A 21,090-nucleotide genomic window follows, 5' to 3' on the forward strand; every position below is an offset into this window, starting at 1 on the left:
ACTTAGTCACGGGGGCATGTGCCCAGACCCCCAGTGGATGCTTGAAACCATGGGTGGCACCAAACCCTATATATACGGTGTGTTTTCCTACATGTGCACACCTGTGATAAAGTTTAATTTATAAACCAGGCACAGTGAGAGAGTTAACAATAACTAACAACAAAATAGGATCGGTGTAACCACGCCCTGTAATGAGATTTATGTGAATGGCTCTGGGGCCATTATGAACAAAATCAGGGTGACTTGAGCACAAGCCCTGTGAGATCAGGGACAGCAGATCTGATAACTGACGAGGACTAAGTGACTAACGGGCGGGAGTGTCTACAGCGTGGAGACGGCGGACGAGGGACGATTCACATCTCGGGCAGCACAGAGCAGGCGGGTGCAAGATATCAGAACAGCGTGAAATTTAAACCTTAGGAATTGTTTATTTCTGGAATTTTCCATTTAATATTTTTGGACCGCAGTTGACTACAGGGTAACAAACTGCGGAAAGTGAAACTGCGGATAAGGGGGAACAACTGTATTTGGATTCGAACTAAACAATACACACAAAGCACCCCCCCTCCCCACATCCCCCTCAAACTGTAAACTAGCACCTCAGGTAGATGGACACGTACCATTTCTCAGGGAGGAGAAAGCCAGGAAGCCCAAGCGCTTCTATAGCCCAGCCTGTGTGGCAGGGCGGGGCGAGGCCCAGGGCGGGTGTAGGGGAGAACTGGGTGAAGTTTGGTGCCCGTCTTACTGCAGGCTTGTGCCAGCTGAGAGAGAGCTCTGAGATGATCAGTCCCAAGGCGGGAGGTGGCTGCTGTCACCACCCCCTGCTGTGGAAAACGAGCTTCCTGTGGCTGAGACGCCCCACACAGTAGCTCCTGGAGGCCGCCTCTGGGATCCGGATGATGGTCTGGGCTGAGGGCGCCCAGCTCACACCATCAAGAGAAAAGATGGGGTTATTTTTATTTCTATGCAGAATCAAGCTGACAGGGTCTAGTTTTGCCCCAAGGAAAGCTCAAGAGGGAAGTTCGAATTTGGAACCGTAGCAAGAGCTTTGTGCTAGAACATCTATGTTCAAATTCCAGTTCTCTCAAAGGCTACCTGTGGCAGTTTTAAAGTATGACCCCCAATTTCTCCGTCACGCTTCTCATTGGTAGGTGGGGCCTATGTCTCCTCCCTTGAATCTGTGTGACCACTCGAACTATAGAAAAAAGTGTCATGTCTGTGCCCATGTTCTGACGACCCAGGCCTTAAAAAACGGGAAGTTTCCACTGCCTGTCTCTTGGGACACTCACCCTTAATACCCGGCCACCACAGTGAGAAGCTACAGCAGCTGTGGGAAGGCCCACGCAGAGAGAAGTCGAGGTCCCCAGGCCTCAGACCCAGCTGAGCTCCCAGCCCACAGCCATTGTGCGACAGGACCCCTCAGCCCCAGTGAGCTGTCCTAGCTGATGGCCCCTGGGGCAGACACGCTTCTGGCCACGCTCAGCCCAAACTGCAGATCCATGAGCTAAACAAATTATAGGTGTTGTTCAAGGTCATGAGGTTTTGGGTGGTTTCCATGCAACAATATTTAACCAGAACAACAACCCCATGGCCTCGGGCAAGCATTTAGCCTGTCTGGACCTCGACTTCCTCACCTGTAAACAGTAGGATTCAGACTTGTAAGGTACCTTCCAGCTCAGATATTCAACGTGAATGAATGTCCTTCCTGGGTTTACTATAATACAGAATACCCTTTGTCCATGGCATTGAAACTTCCTGTATGTACAAGAGCACTTTGTGTCTGTTGCTCAAATGTTAATGTCTGTGTCTCGCCTGGGGTTTTGCTGAATGCAGATTCTTATGTGCGGGTCAGAGGCGGGGCCTGGGGATCTGCATCGTTATTTGACGCTGGCCCACTGATAGTATTTTCAGTGACAAGGCCTTCTGCCCCTTTGTGAGTCACCAACAGCTACCATTAGCCACAGGTCTAAACGCATAACGGCAGTATCTCATTTAATCTTAGTGACAACTCTGTGAGGAAAGTTTTGGAGTCAGTCGCACCTGACAGACTAGAAGCCCAATGTCTGGAGACGTCAGGTGACATGTCTGAGGTCGCAGTTCGTGAGCGGTGGGGCCAGGACTTGAGTCTAGGTCAGCTCACAGGTGCTCAGTGCCCCGCCGCCCTCCTTTGAACTGGTGACGTGAGCGCCACCTTTTTTTGGTTTCATCTCTCCCATTTGTGCCTGCAGCTAGCCAGCTGGGATGAAAATCTATCACAGGAGGGCGGAAGTGGGGGCTCAGGCACACACCAAGAATAACAAAACAGACTTAACAAAGACAGAGGTGACTTTTTCAGGTTTCCTATCACCAGCCGTGATTAATTTACAGCTCTTTACATGCTAATGTTTTCCTGCCTTCTGCCAGTAATAAATAACCAATATGCTTTAATACCTAGTTATTATTCATCCCTTTCAAGTATTTGGATTTTGATTCTTCGCTGCAGTTCAATCACATTGAATTTCTTTAACCAGGGCAGCTCCATTAAGAGTCCCCGCCAAGGACATCCTGGCAGGGTGGTGACAATAATGGATAATGGGTGACAACAGAGAGTGGGGAGCTGCGACACGAAATATTAGCAGCCATGGGGAAAATGAGGGGAAACCGTAATAAAAAACACCGCCGAGGTACATTTAAGTAACATTAGGGTTATGACACAGGCCAATAAAACCAAGGCACTTATAGTTCGGGCTGAAACGCCACTCGTATGTGCCTCCCTTTGCCTGTTTCTGCAACAGAAATGTGGACCCACTTCCTCACCTTCCTGTGTGGAGAGAGCTGAGTAGGGCTCACCTACCCTCACTGTGTACTTCAGAAAGCTACTTGCAGCTTTCTCCATCTTAACCTCCTCAAAGTGTCTGTCAAGCAATGGAGGCCCACCCTACAAGCCAAAGCTGGTTACAAGGCTCTTCTGCTTCTGAGGAAGTCGTCCCCGCTCCTAGGGCCCCAGGACTGTCCATCTGGCCCTCCATTCCACACCCGGCAACTCGCCTCTTCTGGGCTGGCTGAGGAGTGGCCGCGCCAAGAGCGCATCACTCCCGCGGTCCCCGTGGGCCACCCGGCCTCCGTCTGTCAGCTCTCTGCCTGCTCCCACCACTGCAGGGACCACCTGGGATGCTTCCGTGCAAGGAGCCCTTCCCCGTGGGCAGGGCTTCTTAACTTCACTGCATCCCACTTGGTATCTGGGACCATTTCCAGAATGCCGTTTTAAAATATGTGAAATAACATACAGAGGACTACAGAGGAACACCATTATGCTGAGGTAGTTACCAAACATTTTAAAAACTGCGAGATTCTGATATGTGTGCTTCCTCATTAATGCATCAAATAATATCTAGCACTGGGGTCGAGCAACTGCCCTGGTTTTGAAATAGGAATATGCAAACAGTATGTCGAGCTATCTGCAAAAACGAAAATATTTGTGATGTCTGTTGGTGACACAGTTAAAAGTGCTGCTGATACTACTGTGGCTTGTCACCTGCATTCATAATGGAAGGGAATGCGACATTTTCCTTAGCGTTCGTGAGAATAAAGATGTAACTTCTTCCACCCAAGTTCATGGTTAAGAAGCCCTGCCCTCGGGTCACACCCCTGCCACTTCCTTGCAAGACCGTGCAGAACCTTCTGTCTCCCCTGCAGGATCCCAGAGGTCAGGGACCCCATCTGTCTTATTCGCAGCGGCAACGCGATGCCTGGCAAGCAGCCCGGCGTGTCTGCAGAGCGCGAGACGCGTGAGGAACAAGTGGCTCGGTGCGGCCTCAGTCTGCGTCTGCACGAACTTCCGGGCGGCTCCCTGAAAAGGCGGATGCTCGGTTGTCAGGTTTGCCTCCACGGATTCGTCCCATCAACACCATATTTACATATTTATCTACTTTAATTGAGATCTATTTCACACATCGTAAGAGTCACCATTCAAGTGTACGGTTCAGTATATTCACAAGGTTGTGCAACCATCACTACTGTCTAATTCTAGAACATTTCCATCACCCCCAAAGAAACCCCGTACCCACTAGCAGTCACTCTCCCTTCCCTCTGCCCCAGCCCCTGGCGACCACTCGCCTTTGTCTCTGTGGATTCCCTCTTTGGACATCTCATATAAGCGGAATCCTGTGTCTGCCTTCCTCACTTGGCATCATGCCATCACCGTCACCCACACTGCAGCACATGTCAGCACTTAGCTCCTTTTCAGGCTGAATAATAGTCCACAGTGTGGAGGGACCACATTTTGCTTATCGATTCATCTGTTTATGGACATTTGGATTGTTCACAAATACCTATTTGGCACCAACATGTGCCTTCATGGAAGGTCCGTGCCCCTCACTCTGTCAGAAGAGCAGGCTGTGAGGCCAGAGCCTTGGGCTGGGATCCCTCAGTCTCCCCATCTGTACAATGGAGGAAATGTTTACCTCGTAGGGCTGTGGTGAGGCTTTAGAACGTGACTACACGTGAAAGACTTAGCACATTGCTTGACACACAGTAAGTGCTGTTGGGGAACAGAGCCAATGAATTACACTCAGCACACAGTGGGGTCAGGAAAGAAACAAACACAAGGAGGAGAGGGCACTTAGATGCGTCACTCCGGGAAGGCCTGTGTCCATCTTTATTCAAGGCCCAAATGATGAGAGATCACCTGAGTGAAACATCGGGGGACCAGGGGTCCCGGCAGTGAGAACAGCAAACATAAAGATACGGAAGAGAAAGGCTTGCTGGAGTCCAGGGCAGCACCGTCCAGAGGGTAGAGGTCGACCAGGAAACGAGACGATGGCATGAACAGCTTAGCTCAGGCCTGCCCCAGTGAGGCTCAGTTAGTATTTCCTGTTAGCTGCACAGAATTCTGCCCCTAGAAGCCCAGAACCAAGTCTGCAGACACATCTGTTCTGTCAGCACACACTCTGAGCACCTACTGTGTGCCAGCACTTTGTTTGGCACTGTTCACAGTGGTGGATAAAACGGTGTGACTGCTGCCTTCATGGAGCTTACAGTCCAGTAGGGACATTCGCATGAAATAAACAGGCATACTCACACACCTATATTAAGAAATTGTGATAAGAGATTTGAAGGAAGTGCACCGAGTGTTACGAGAGAGAGTCAAGGCGTGGGGTAGCTGCCCGATGGACCAATTCAAGGGGAGAGCAAGGACACACAGGTCTCTAGGGTTAGAATTTCTTTCAAAGTGTGTTCAGTTTAGCCAAAAAAAGAAAAAAGGTGAGGAGTGGGGCATGTGAGATGGTCAATTTGATGGGAAACCTGGGTCCCTGCGGGGTTTCTCAGAGCCTTCACACATGGATCTCCTCGAGGGAGGTGCAGCATGCAGTCTTTCCCAAACTGTCTGACCATGGAACCCTTGTTTACGAAGCAACTCACAGGACTAGTGTTCTGCAGCATACACTTTGAGAAACACCCCCCACCCCCCCCCACCACCACATGCACCCACCGACCTGGAGAAGGACTCATGCGCTCCAGGTCTTTCTGTGTCTATTCAGAAAATGGGGACTTGTCAGTAGCATCAGGCCCATGCTCTCCCCAGGACAGCACAGATAAAAGCCAATTCTTACTCTTAAGTAAAAATGGCACCCTTCTGTCATGGCGCTATAGTCATGATAGGTAAGCTCAACGAATGGAATCATTGTGCAATTGGTTATATTTAGCTTGGTGTCTATTGATGAAGTGCGGGAAGGACCCAGTCACCCAGTCACCCAGTTTCATTCATCCTTTGTGTGTGTGTGTAACCCATGCTGGGGATCGCCTCATTCATTTCACCTCAATTCTTGTTGGGTGGAATTTCAGAGGATGGCATTTCCCGAGTCTATTCCAAAATTGTGGAATGAGGAGGAAGGTGGTGCCACGCTGGATGCAATGCCGAGGCCTGGGCTTGGGGTCTGACAGAACCAGCTGGGTAACTTAGGCAAGGCATTCCTCCAGCTATAAAATAAAAATTACAGCATCCCCTCCATTGTGGTGTGGCGAGCTGGTATTTATAAAGTGTTGAACACAAAGTCTTCCATGTCAGAATGAGTGTGTGTGCAAAACGTCCTCCTCCAGGGTATCACATCACTCCCCTCCCCCAAGAAACTCACACTCCAGCTAGGGAGAAAAACCCATATGCCAGAGCAATCAGAAAACAGTAAGACAATTACATGCTAATCTGCTAAGATTAACAAACAGTATATCCTGATTTTAGCCTCTGACTAATTTTCTATGATAACCTTGAGAATAAGATAATAGAATTTGGGTCGATTGTTTTTCCTGACAGGTGAACTCACAAGTTGTTGAACAGCATTGCCTAATGGGTACTGACAGCATCTCTATCTTTACAAATGTTTGCGGAATAAATAAATAAACCTTGGGCAAGGGCCCAGTGGTGAAACCAAAGAGCTCATTTCTGGACCCTGTACTGTTCAACATTTTTTGGCACTGATGTCAGCAAAGATATTAAGGAGAATCTTATCAGATCTGCAGATTCCACAAGTTGGACGAGATAGTTAATATGATAAATGCACTTATCATTACTCAAAGAGATTTGACAGGCAAGAATACAAGGCCCAAACCACAGATGGAATTCAATAAAAATAGACGTAAAGTGCTGATTTTTGCCTTAAAAAAGTGTACAAGGACAGGACAGGGAGAATTGGCACGGTAGAGGCTTGTGGGGGCAGGGGGAGGGGGAGAAGGAAAAAGAAGAGAAAAGAAAAAAATCTTGGGCTTTTGATTAACTAAATCTTTAAAGTGACCCAATAATGTAACACAGGCACTTACAAAATAATGTAAGATTGTATGAAGGAGGAGAACTGTGTATGATGCAATTCTCCCTTCCCTCCCTCCCACACCCAACCCAGTTGATGAGAAATGAGGAGGAATCTTTTGATAAGACCAAAAGAGAAAACCTAAGTCCAAATAGCTGCAGAAAAGGCCAATTCCAAGCTTGAAAGTGACAGACACAGGAGTGGCCCTTGGGTGACAGTTAGAGCGCCAACCCCCGTCCCCCTCCAGATAGGAGCAGCCAGGCTGGCTGACCCTCTGCCAACCCCTCCACCTCCCGTGTGCGGGCAGCAAACCATGAGATGTCTCCCCACAGGCAGGGTCTGTGACTGTGGGCCTGGGGTCAGAGAGGCAGGATAGTGCCTGGGCTGAGGGATGGGTGTCAGGAAGACTGGGAGGAACAGGAGGCCTCAGAGCCACAACACACCTAAGAACATCTGTCTCTCACGAAAAGGCTGCAGTGAACAGGTGCAGCCATGGCAAGACAGGATATGGAGAATGTCCAATGTAGCTACTGTCCCCTTAGCAAGAAACACTAGACATTTGAGGAAAGTCAACACTGCAACAGAGAAACCACCATGTGCAGCACACAGAACCTTCACCAGGGACACTGTTCACAGAGCCAGCAGAACAAATCACCTGAACACGCATCCTTCAAGTCCTCAGAGAGATGCAGGAGACACTGGCTTAGGCAACAGAGATTTTAGGTATCACCGAAACAAAAATCAGCGGGTGGACTGAATTTGCAGAAAGGACAGAGCTCGTGACCGAATTACTAAGCTGGTCGAACTGAGGAATTCTCTCAAAATCCAGGAAAAAAAGGGCTGGACAGAATGAAAGAAAAGTCAGGAGAAATGGGAGATAGATCCAGATGTTCCAACACTTCTCTTGCAGCTGGTCCAGAAGGAGAAAACAGAAAGGATTGATGGGAAGACAAATTCAAAGAAATTCTAGATTTCCAGAACTGAAAAAGGACGAGAGTCCTCAGTTTAAAAGGACACACAAAGTGCCAGGAAGATGAAGGAGAAAAGACCACATCTATGCACGTTGTGATGACATTTCAGAACACCAGGCTCACAGGGAAAATCTTAAAGGTTGGCAGATATCATGCCCATAGAGAAACAGAATCAGGTCGATCAATTGGCAATGCCAGATGCAAGAAGACAACAGGGGCAATTCTTCAGATTTCTAAGGAAAAAAATAACAACTGAAATTCTATGTTCAGCTCAACAGTGACTCAACAGTAAAAAGAAAAAAAATTTTTTCTTTTTTTACACACAGGCAAGAACTCAGAATGTTTACCATCCACAGATCTACAATTAAATAATCACCAAATAAACAATGTATACCAGTAAGGTGGGAAAAATTCCAAGGAGAAAAAACAGGATATAAGAAACAATGGTACCTGCCGGCTATGATCTGAAATGTGTCTCCCAAATTAATATGTTGACATCCCAGCCCCCTGTACCTCAGAATGTAAGTGTATTTGAAGATAAGGTCTTTAAAGAGGTGATTGAATTAAAACAAGGTTGTTAGAAAGGGTCTTAACAAGGAGGGCAAAACACATTCCATGCACATAGGAACCAAAGAGAGCTGGGTGTAGCTCTATTAATATCAGACAAAACAGATTTTAAGTAAAAGTTGTTATAAGAGACAAAGAAGGACATTATATATTGATAAAGGGTCAATCGATTAAATATAACAATTACAAACATATATGCACATAACAACAGAGCCCCCAAGACATATGAAGCAAAAATTGACAGAATTAAAAGGAGAAATAGCTCTACAATAGTAGTTGGAGACTTCAATAACCCACTTTCAATAATGAATAGAACAACTAGGCAGGAGATCAATAAGAAACAGTGATGAGCAAACCATTACAGGAAAAAGAACAAAAAAACTTGGTCAGTTCTACAAAAGGCAGGAAGCTAAACAAATTATGAGAAATAGAAACCACAAGATAAATATTAAGACAAAGTCCAATGATTCATAAATTACAACAAACATAAAAGGGTTAACAAGAAAACAGCATTTAAGGGGAAGAACATAAAAAGGGACAGAGATTTTTATGTTATGAAGAGGAACTATCAAGTACCATTAATGTTTATGAGCCTCACGACACGGCTTTGAAGCACATAAAGCAAACCGAGGGACATACAAGAAGAAATTGACAGAGACACTGTCGTCGTAAGAGACTTCATAAAGCCTCTAAGAAGAAGACAAATAAGGACGGTCACAGAGGATTCAAAATAATTAACACGTTTGATCTAATGGATCTACAGAATTCTGTGCCCAACAAACAGGGGAGACAAACTGTTCTCAAACACACACGGACATTTTACAAAAATTCACCATGTATTGGCCACAAAGGACATTTCAAGCAATAATGAAAATCAGAAATAACATGGCATGTTTGGTGATGAAAATATGAAAATAAAAAAAATTGCAAAAGAAGATCACCTCCAAAAATAATGTAAAAACATAAATTAAAAATTATTTTGAAAGGAACAACGAGACCATAAGCTGCTAGGACTAATGAGAGTTCAGCAAGGTGCCCAAATAGAAGGTCAATGCATGTCTCTCCAGATATTAAAACATATTATAAAACAACAGGCCACAGAGACACAGAAACAGATAATTAGATCAATGAACAAAAGCCTAGTAAACAGCTCAATTACATGTAGAAACTTAGTTCACGATTAGGGTGACATTTCAAATCAATGCAGAGAATAAAAAGGAGTGTTCAATAACTGTTGGGGTAATTTGCTAACAATTTGGAGAAACTAATATTCCTACCCGGCCCATTTGCAAAAATAACCGGAAGACAGATTAATGACTTAAAAATTAAATAATGAATTCCAAAAGTATTAGAAGAAACAACTTTTAAAATACGCTTATAACCCTGGGAGAGGAAAGGCCTTCCTAAACAAGGCAGAGTACGCTAGTGTCATCAGGGAACTGCCGAGGCATTGGAGTATGCCATAGTGTAAAGCTTCTGTGTGACGGGAAAGAGGGCAACAGGTTAAAAGTGTAAGACATGGCTTAGGAAAACACCTGTAATATATGACATAAGGAATGACGGTGAAGGACTCCACCCCACAGGGTCGCTGTGGTATTCAATGAGTCAGCACATACCAGCAGAGCTCTTGGAGAAGGGCCTAAAACATAGCCAGCCATCCATTAGCACCACTGTTGTTATTATCTGCAGCATGTTCTAACAATCAGGGCGGCAAAAATTTTCAATCTTGATCGTATAAAGTTCTGGCAAGGGTACAGGGAAAACAATACTCTCACACTGTCTTAGTGAGAATATAAATTGGTCCAGCCAATTTTGGCGGGCAATTTGGCAATATCCATTAACACATACAGCGCACGTACCCTACACCTGAAAATTACACGCTGGCACCTAACCTAGAGAAAACAGTCACCTCTTTGTACAGGAGGCACGTGCAGACGAGGAAAACAAGGCTGGAAAGGCTCCTAAATGCCCATCAATAGGGGACTGATTGCATTAAACACGGAGCTTTTACATGGGGAAGGCCTTGACGGTGCTGTTAAGAGTGGGGTGGAGGTTCTACTAACACAGAAAAATCTCCAAGACGTGTGTTTAAGTGAAGAAAAGAAGTAGCAGAACAGTAAGCAGTGTACGATCCCACAAGTTACAACACGTGTTCCTGTAGCTACACACCCGTACATAGGCCCAGAAAGCGGTCTGGAGGGTGACACACCGGGTGACAGCGCTGGTTTCCTCAGGGGCGCACACCAGGATCGATGATATGCTTGTAAAGGGAGACTGAGCTTTGTCTACATCCCTTGAAAATGTTAAAAGAATGTTTTCATGTATGAATTTTTAGAAATAAGAATAAAATATAAAACAAACCCAAACACCAACGTAATCTTTGGCTACTTCATAATAGTGAGAGCAGAGTGTCCCGTTCATGAAAAGTAATGGCCCCACTGTGTGTGGGGAGGGTCGGACAACATCTGGAATTGTGTCCAATCTGAGCCTCAGGCTTGAAGAAAGATATTTGCAACCGGAGTGCACTATCCACGGGGCACTTCCCAATTTGCCCAGGACAACCCTGGTGTACACCGATTGCCTAGTGTAATGAACAGTGTCCCATCTGACGCTCAAGAGTTTCCTGGTTTGATTTAAAGGAGCTCTAAAACAAACAAACAAACAAAAAACTCAACAAAACCCAAACCAAAAAAGTCAGGTATAAATTTCCCCCAGCAGCTTCAGGATCTGTATGGATGAAAGAAATCAAAGAAGACCTAACTATATGGGGAGACATACTGTGTTCATGGGTTTAAAAACCTCAGCATGGTAAAGATGTGAATTCCCACCAAATAGATCTATACACTTAACCCAATTCCAGTAAAAATCACAGCAGGAGTTTTGATAGAGACAAGACCATTTTAAATTTATATGGGGCCAGCCGAGTGGCACATTGGTTAAGAGCTGGCTTGGGACGCCAGCTCTGAGAAGCAAGGCCCCGGTTCGGATCCCACATGAGGGTCAGTGACACTGCCCTCTACAGCTAAGATGGTGAACAGCAGCTCAACCTGGAGCTGGGCTGCCATGAGTCACCGGCGACAGTGTAGGCTGCAGCCCCTGCTGCAGTGGGCTGCCATAAGCTACCGTGTGTGGCCAGCAGCCAGCGTGAGCGGCCGGCAGCCGGTGTGAGCTGCCAAGAGCTGCTGTGAGCGGCCGTCCAGAGGCCGGCGACCAATCTGCCTCACCCAGGAAGAGCCCACAGAAGCCGGCACACTGATGTCTATGATAAAAGCTCTATGCACCATCACTCAGGCTGGAAACAACACAAACGCCCACCTGTCTGAGGAGACAGACACGGTGTGGCCACACCATGGGACATGGGACAGGGCTCGGCAATGACAGGGACAAAGCACCGGCACAGTAACGATATGTGTCCCAAAGGCCTCGTGCACGGTGCGCGAGGCTGGTCTCAAAGGTGCCCATGCACTGTGTGATCACACTCATACCATATCCTTGAAAAGAGAGAAGGTGCAGTGTCAGAACATGTTAGCGGTTGCCGGGGCTGGGGACAGGGGTCAGCTGGAGGGAGTTATGGGGGCGATGGCGCTGTTCTGGACCCGGATTGTGTGGTGGTCATCTGAATCCATATATGCTCTAAAATTCATAGAACTACACACCAAAGGGGTAATTTTCTGTATGTTAACTGAAACGAAAGTGTCCTGGTTTGGACAGTAACTATCCAGGCTGAGCTGGTGAGCAGTATGAAAGCCCACACAAGGGCAGTGGAGGGGACTGGGGTCGTAAATCCCAACAATGCCTGAGCTCGCCGTCGGCTGCTCTGTGCCCGGCATGGCCTGAGCACCTCACAGCCAGTATGTGGCTCAGGCGCATCTGGTCGACATCAACCGTTCGCAGAAGAGGAGCTGCAGCTCAGAGGAGTTGGCAGTTTGACCACCAGCACTGAGCTCCTACTGGTAGAGGCCAGACTGAAACCTAAGCTGACCGGCTCCAAAGTCCCAAATCTTCAGACTGAGCTCTGCTGCTTCTCCATGTGGCCATGGCTGGACTATGAAAGGCCGCACTAGGAAATAACGCCCCACGTGGCTGTGAACAAGGCAGGGGAGGAGAGGGGAAGGAGATGGGGGAAGGCCCACACCGCTCCCTACACGCGAACGCCCGTCACGCGGGAGCACACGTCACTTGCCTGGGCCCCTGTCCTCATCAGGGGTCATCAGACTGTCAGGGACGCCCCACAGGGGGGGTCCTGCCTCACCTGCAAGATTGGACTGGATGAAGTATCTTCCAGCTCTAGAATCCATGATTTCTTCCTTTTTATTGAAGTGAAATCCACATGTCATAAAACTATGTTTTTTTTAAAAACATATTTTAGATGTATGTTTTATTCACTGTCATCACTTTTTTTATTTTTAAGCTGAGCCATCCTGACACCTGTTGGCAGCTCAGCTTGGGCTGGGTTTCGGGCTGCTGTTGCTCAGAGCTCGCACTCTTGAGTGAGCTCTTAACCAACTGAGCCACTCAGCCGGCCCCGTAAAACTGTTTTAAGTGTACAATTTAGTGGCACTGAGGACATACACAGCATTGTGCATCCATCATCTTTACGTGGTTCCAAACTCATGCTCAGCAGCCGCGTCCTCCCCTGGCCCCAGGCACCCGCCAGGCTGCGTTCTGTCTCCAGGGACGCGCCACTCTGGGTGTTTTGTGTAAGGGGACAACATGGGGCCATTTGTGTCTGGCCTCTCTCACGGAGCAGAATGGCTTCAAGCTTCTCCTCACTGGGACATGTGTCAACACTTCACTCTTTATGGCCAGATGACAGCCCACGGTACGGATTTACCCCATCTGTTTATCCATTCACCTGCTCATGTTTATTTGGGTCGTTTCCACCTTTCGGCTACTGTGAAAGGCATTGTCGTGAACATCTGTGTACAAGGATTTGTCTGAACACCTGCTTGCAGTTCCTTTGGGTGCTTACCTAGGAGTGGCATCTCTGGGTTACATGGTGCCTCCATGTTTAACCTTCGGAGGACCAGCCAGGCTGTTTTCCACAGTGGCGGCCCCTTTTTACATTCCAACCATGATTTCTTCTTTAAAATGCAATAGAAATTCAGAGACGCAGGCAGCAGTGCTGAGGAAAGCGGCCAGAAGAGGTGCTGTGGGGCGGGGGAGAGGCTGCAGGCCGTGGGGCACGCGGGCAGGACAGGCAGGGAGGGCAGGGAGGGCAGGGCCGGAGCCGGGAGCAGGTCGGCCTGTCAGGTAACTGCTCGGCTGAGCGCATACATTAAGTCGTAGCAAGTTTACCTGATCGGCAGCGTGAGGGACCTTTAGCAGAGGTTGGCCTCTGCCAGGGGACCGAATCCCCGACACCCGTGCCCCTTCACTGTCCAGTGGATAATTGAAAACCGTCAGTGAGAGGCGGGCAGGGCGGGAGGGAGGACGGCGGCCTGGCAGTGAACTGCTTCTTTTGTCCTGTTCCCCCGGCAGCAGAGGCAGCAGAGGCAGGGCACCCAGAGCTGTCATCCGTCTGCTTCCCGCTGTCATAGAAGAGATGTGCCAGGTGGGGAGATGCCGAACGAGCATCCACGTGCAGCTGAACAGGCTCAGCCGGCTCCGGCTTCGCCTCGCTTTGACTTTAAAACGAACTCCAGAAGCTCCCATGGTGGATCGAGCGGAGCCGGTTCTGAGAGGATGAACTCAAGTACCGGGGCCACCAACCTGCTCGCTCCCTAACAGTCAGTGGGGAACAGCGGGGTAGCACGGACATAACTGCTTCTGCAGCCAGCCCTCCAGTTCTGCCCTGCGGGCTGAAAGGCCGTCCGTATACTGGAAGGATCTCTGCTGAGCCCCAGACCCTGCACTGCAGCCAGCTGCCCTATCTAATGTCACACCACGCTTTCTGGTGTCCAGGCGGAACGCCCTTGGGCCTGCACAGATGTGGGGTCACATCAGAGACGGGAGGGGTCAGCAGGACCCCGGGCTGCCATACAAAGTGCCACAGACCGGGCGGCTTCAGATTTGAGCTCATTTGATGCCACTGTCACCCAGAGCCTGAGTTGGGCCAGCGAGGGCGCTGTGGGGAGACCACTGTGGGAAAGACGTGTGGGGCCAGCCTGGCCTCACGCCAGGGATGCAGCCATCCTTAGGTTGCGGTGTGCTGTGGCTCACAAGCAAATGAAACGCAAGGGGAGAGCAGGGAGGGACAGCATGGCCCACTCCTCTCTGAGCAACACGAAACTGCGTCAGACCTTCAAAATTCTGGCAACCCGTTGGATTACCCGCAACGCTGAGAGCGTCGGCTGAATCCCAGATCCCAGGAAAACAAAGCTCTGGGACTTCTACCACGGGTCCACGCATCTGACTGCAAACTGATTAGGTGCTCATGTGATTCCATGTAATTTGCACTCAATGCACAGAAATCTACTCTTTGCTCTCAAGGGTTGTTTCCGGTTCTCCAGAATGCTCTCCCACATTCAGGCCGGGAACTTCTGCAGGCCATGGCTGCTTCTTACTACCTCTGCGTCTGCTGGCTACACCTGGCTCGCCTGTGGGGCTGTTAGAGCAAGCTGCTCGGGGCCCTGCCCCCCAACGAGGATGTGAGGAGCTGTGGTGTGGCCCAGGCAGGCTCAGTTCGGGAAGCTGATTCTCACGTGCAGGTTGGGAACCAGTGCACCAGAACTCCTGGCTGTAACAGGGACTCAAGTGGACAAGGGACGGGGAGCCAGGCTGGGAGGAGAAGGGGCCCCCGAGAAGCCTTACGCGCTGAGCCGTGCTTCTCCAGGTTTACTGTGTAGGAATCACTGGGGGCTCCTGAAACAACTCAGGAGGCCTGGGAGCCTGACTTTCTAATGAGAGCCCAACAGATGTCAGTGCTGCTGGTCTGAGGACCTCGCTTTGAGGAGCAAGAGACAGGGCACCAGGGCTAAAGTTCAGGAAACACAGAGAGAGACAAAATTACTTAAAATGCTTTTAGCTGGGTTTCCAGTTAAATGCCCACACGTGTCTTTCTACTCATTCCTGAAACTGCACCAATTTAACAGTAAAAGAGTGACACACACACATACACACATGCACACACACATGTTCCGTGAACATCGAGAATATAAAAGGCCACAGCACGTGAGTGTCACTGACACTGTGGAAGCTGGAAAGCAGGTAGAGAGCACGACTTCTGGGGAGACTGCGCAGCCTGAAAGCACTGCACCGTGATATAGCTACAACGCCAGATGAAATGCTTTAAAATATCCATCAAAGTGCATAAGTGACCTGGCCAGACAGTAAGGAGAGTCCTCAGGGGCCAAAAGGGAGGGCACAGCAGGCACCCAGGGAAGTTGGGGGACAAATGCTGGGGCTCCGCTCTGGGCTGCCCTGAAGGCCCCCCCGCTTGCCCCACAAGCCAGGTGAGCCAACCTGGGGCCAGGTCGAGATGGAGAGTCAGACCAGAGGCCCCGTATAAAGCATGCAGCGCCTCAAGGGCTGTATTTCCAGAGAAGTGAGGGATTACAGGGCCCACAGAGGCAGACAGCGAGGAAACCCATCCATCTGACCCTGAGCTGAGTGGAGGGAAAGTCAACACTCTGGATCTGCAGCCACCATTTTCACGCGGCTCGAGGATCTTAATTCACCAAACCTCACGCACCCAAACACACCAAGCTGAGAATGAGTACAAATCACCCTGTGCTCTTGCCTTGCTGATGGAACTATAAATTAGTATGACCATTTTGGAAAACGGTTGTCCGTATTAAAGCAGAGAGACAAGTGCCGTGCGACCCTCCGATTCCACTCGTAGGCGTGTGGCCTGACAGAAAAGCATGGTCACACAGGACAGGCCCCAGCGTAAACCGCTCACGTGCGCATCAAGCACAGAAGAGATCAACACACTGGAATACTATACAGCCATGTAAATGAACAGGCAACCACACATCTGCCTACTTGGAGGCATCTCACAGACAAGCTGAGTGAAAGGGGCCAGATACGAAAGCAGAGTACAGACTGGACGACTCCATTTATACAAATGCAGGTAAAGCTGCTCTATGTTCAGGTTAGTGTAATCTGAGGGGAAGAAGTGACCAAAAGGAGCAGGAGGGGAGTTCTGCAGTTCTGATCATTTTCTGTTTCTTGGTTACACAAGCTGTTTGCTAATGATATGTATACTTTTTGTGTGTATGTTATACTTCAATGAGGTGTTTACACTAAAGAAACACGCTGATCCCGTTCATAGGGTGCAGAATTATTATGTTTAATATGCTTAAAGAAATGAAAAAGAGAACCAAAATATAAAAAAGTAAGTAAGTACTCAAAATAAACAGGCAGATTTCTAAAAGAACCAAACAAAATTAGAAATGAAAAACTGTAATGATTCAAGTGAAAAACTCTGTGGAACTAAAATGGTTATAGATGAAATGATATGGAGTTTGTGATTTGCTTTAAAACAATCCACTAAAACAACTTAAAAATGAGTATAATCAATACACTGAGAGAGGAGATAAACTGGAATCAAGAAATGCTCAATTAAAACCTGAGAAGGCAGAAAACAAAGTGGGGACGAAGGTAGCCTGGTAATTGTTTGGCAAAGACAAGCAGACCTAAGAAACAGAACAGCGAGCTCAGATTTAGAGCCAGGAACATACAGAGATTTGAAAATGAGAGGCTTGGTGCTGCAGATCAGAGAAGGCAGTGGTGCTGGGCTAGCCAGCTGGAAATTAATTTAATAAATTTAATTGGATTTCAGTTCATTCACAGAAAACAAATTCCAGACTTAAATGTGAAGTCTTTTTGTTAGTATTCTTTATAATAGATGTATATGTTCTTTTGTTTGAATCTTTAAAAGAAATTTAATTATAATTTAAAACGTTTAAAGACTTAGAATAGAGCAGGATGGAACTTAAGTACCTAACAGTAGAAAAGCTGATGAGAAAAAAGCCAATCTGCTCAGCCGAACCCCTAGAAAAGCCCAGGAAATAGAGGTGGGACCCCAAAGGTGGGCTACAACCAGGAGGATGGGCTGGAGGTGTGTAAAAGGGCAGATCAACCCCAGATTCCTCCCCAGCCCTGGAAAGAGAAGGGAGGTTTGTTCACTGGAAAACTGACCTGTGAGGCCATGGCCTGAGGACACCAGGTATGAGGGTAAAGGACCATCTGAAGAGTGATTAAAATGTCCAAGGTTGGGACTCAGGAGGGGGCGGTGGTGGGGAACTGCTATCTTTTATTATAAGTCATGTGGCAGTATTTGACATTTTAAACCAATATATACGTTACTTAGAAACAGATGAAAATGAAGTTTGAAAAAGATAAGAAAAATAATAACAACAACTCAGAGTTAAGGTTCCCTCCTGGACCTGGTCTGGGGTGGCTCCTCCCTCGGGTTCGGGGCACAGGACAGGCGGCAGCTGCCCCGCGAGCCCAAAGCCTCCCAGTGGCAAATCCTGCGGCTGAGGTTTGCAGGTCTCACGCACTGTGCCCTGACGGCAGTGAGCCCAGGCCTCCGGGGGAAAGAGTTGGTCTGGGGAACAGCCGGTGCTCCTACAACAACTTCAAAAGTTCTTTCCAAGGGAGTCCTACTTCTTTCTTTCACCTTTTGCCCCAAACTTGGTAATCTATCATTTATCTTGCTTTGCTTCTGGTTATGCTATTTATAACAATATACACAGCATTTTTGGTTTATCACCTTTCTCCAAAGGAACTCTAAGATAGTCTCTACACCTTTCATGTGCATATAAAGTACCTGCGAATCTTTTAAAATGCAGATTCTAATTCAGTGGGTCTGGGGTGGGGCCTGAGAACCTGCGTTTCTAACCAGCTCCCAGGTGAGGCCATGCTGCGGTTCCATGGGCCTCACTCTGGGTAGCAAAGGGCTACGAGGCAACTTTATGGGGTGACAGAAACGTTCTACATCTTGATTGTGGCCATGGTTACATGGGTATATACATTTATCAAAACTCACTGGACTGCATACTTAAAAGAGATGTATCTTATTGTGTATAAAGTATACTTTAATAAAGTAGATTTTTAAAGAAAAAATCCACTCTAGATGGATTATAGATCTAAATATAAAAGATGAAACAATGAAGTTTTTGGAAGGAAACACAAACCTTGGGGTAGGCAAATCTTTCTTAAACAGGACTCAAAAAAGAATTAACCATAAGAAAAAAACCCCACAGGAGTTGGACTACATTAAAATTAAAAAACTTCTGTTCATAAGCAGACTCTACTGAGAGAGTGAAAAGGCAAGCCAGGAACTGAAGAAAGGCATCTGTCACACATACATCTGACAAAGGATCCTGCCTCGCATATGTAAAAACTACAATTCAAGAAGAAAAAGACAACCCAAGAGAAAAACAGGGAAAACACTCGAACAGGCAGGTCACAAAGCACAATGGCCAGTAAACCCCTGACAAGGTACTCAACTTAGTCATCAGCGAAATGCAAATTTAAACCACAAACTTATTTGTTTTGACTGCACACCCACCAGAGTGGCTAAAATGAAGAGAGAGACACCACCAGCTGTGAGCGAAGCCATGGAGCCCCTGGAACGCTCGCCGCTACCGACGGGTGTCGACGGCACAGGGGCCTGGAACGCTGCTGGGCAGCACGATGGGAGCTGACAGTGGACACATCTAGGATCCAGCAAATCCACTCTTGTGGAAACACAAACAAGTGCCTCCAAAGGGATGCCTCAGGATGCTCGGAGCTGCCTCACACAATGGCCCAGACTGGAAACAATGCAAACTCCACCAGTGGGAGCACAGATAAAACGGGACTATTCATAAAACAGACTTACTGGCAACTAAAATATGGAAGAACTGCATGCACTGACATGGATGAAACGGGCTGGCAGCACCACACAGGGCGCCCAGTTAGATATGCATTTTGAATAAACAACTTTTAAAACCATGAATTGTCCTGTGCAATATTTAGGACATCCTTACACCAAAAATTATTATACTAAAAGTCATTATTATTATTAATCACAATATCACGTTCTGTTTATTGATCTGGGTGCAGGTGACACTGTGGAAACCCCCTGAGCGTCACACGTAGGATTTGTATGCATCTCTTGTATATATTGTGCTTCAATACAAAGTTTATTTAAAATAGTAAAAAGAATCCTGGCCCGTGTCCCATGAGAGGAGGGCCCTGCCTCTTGCCTCGCATTCCCCTCTGTTCTCCCTGCTGCCTTCCGTGACCTTTTGAACCTGCGCACCCATCCTGGCTTGTATGCCCCCCCCCACACACACACACACAGGACAGTGTCCTTGGTGCAGCGTCTGGGGGCTCTCGGCGGCCCCTCCTCCTGGCCCCATATCTTCACGACTTTTTTTCCAACACTGACACTAACCACACCTCCGCAGCTTCGTGCTGCTCAGAAGGCCCTCCCCACTTCTCGGCCCACCAAAGGCCTAGTTACTTCCCAGTCTCATTTCAGCTCCCACTGGCCCTGGAGGGTCTTTCTTTCTCCCTTGGGCAGACCCGGGTGCTCCCGTCCCTCAGATCCGTCTTCATTGCGTGCCACCTTCATCACAACTGTGCTATCTCACACCCGGCTGTCTCCGCAGCAGAGTACAGGCTTCCTGGGGTGGGGACCCCGGCTTTTCACCTTTCCATCCCTAGCACCTAGCGGGTGCCCATGGATGGCAGGCACTGAGTAAGAAGAGTTAAGGGATGAGAAAGTGGGTAAGTGTAGTGCTGGAGACTGATGTACGGGGATCAGGCAAAGGGATCAAGCAAATGTCTAGCAGATGGTTCACACCAGATTTTGGATTTGGATGGGCCCTTCAGAACTTGCTCTAGGTCACCCTGCTAATGAGTGGCCCACGCCAGTGTCACGAGTACCTCCTGAGCGAAGTACTCACCACACACGCTGGGCCCTAGGTAGATGGTAGCTCGTTTATTTCCTGGGAGAAGGGTGCTGTGACCCCCACTTCACAGAGGAGGACAGAGGTGCAGAGACGCTCAGTGGCTCGTCCGAGGCTGCATGGCTGGTAGGAGGAAGCACGCATGCTCACTGCACACGTTGTCTTGTCCTACCACCGGGCGCTGAGTCACTAACGTGCCTCTGAACAGGAAGGGTAAGGGGGAAGCGTCAGTGCCCACCCTGCCCACTCTGGGCAGCGTTCTGACTCAGGCAACCTTTCTGGTCCCTCCCTCTCAAATCAATCTCCGTGGGTGGCCACCCCTTCTCTGTGGAACGGCCCCTTATGAAGGGGCATCACCCCAAACCCCGAAACACAGCGTTCAGCTCTGTCCAGAACCTCGTAACTCCTGCCTGAGATTTTCAGGTTTTAAGCAAAACAAAAATCTGATTCACTGTTTCCAGTCCTACAGGAAACTCAAGTCCTTTATTTTTCTGCCACTAAAAAAAAAAAAAAAATCAAACCAGAAAAGAAAACCCTTTATGTCTTAGAAGAGTTTTGAATGCTTCTCGTTTCAAGCGCACCAAACATTGCTCATGAGAAAGCCTGCAGAATGAAGCCCAAGTGAAAGACAGAAGGGAATGAAACGCATTACAATAAACACGCTCTCTAATAAATAAGAGCCCTGGCAATGAATCCCACTCAGAACACACCGCTGGCAAGAAGAAACGCCCCAAAGCTTTGCTTAAGCCAAATAGCATGAGGACGGATGGCTCCCCTGGGTGTCTGGGAAAAGTCAATGAATACAGAAGGCTGCACATGGACACGCTGGGATTTTAACAACATTCAAGGTCAAAGAAGGGAGGCTTGTAGATTTAGGGATGGGGATGTTTTCTCGTCAGGTACAAAGAAAGGCTCCCACGGGCT

The 21,090-nt window shown here is 48.1% G+C and overlaps 1 protein-coding gene across 2 annotated transcripts in view; it reads right to left on the reverse strand.

The window, feature by feature from the left end:
- The window catches only part of CARD11 (caspase recruitment domain family member 11), a 97,778-nt gene that overhangs the window by 68,039 nt on the left and 8,649 nt on the right, over nt 1-21,090 (reverse strand). The window contains exon 1 of one of the 2 annotated variants that reach the window (XM_019637397.1): nt 20,164-20,181. The exons of the other annotated variant lie outside the window; for it this stretch is intronic. The gene's annotated coding sequence lies outside the window, so the exon portion shown is untranslated. Of the gene's footprint in view, nt 1-20,163; nt 20,182-21,090 lie in introns of those variants that run through there. 2 annotated transcript variants of the gene reach the window in all.

This window comes from Hipposideros armiger, unplaced genomic scaffold (assembly GCF_001890085.2).
Source record: "Hipposideros armiger isolate ML-2016 unplaced genomic scaffold, ASM189008v1 scaffold_33, whole genome shotgun sequence".
NCBI classification, from domain to species: Eukaryota; Metazoa; Chordata; class Mammalia; order Chiroptera; family Hipposideridae; genus Hipposideros; species Hipposideros armiger.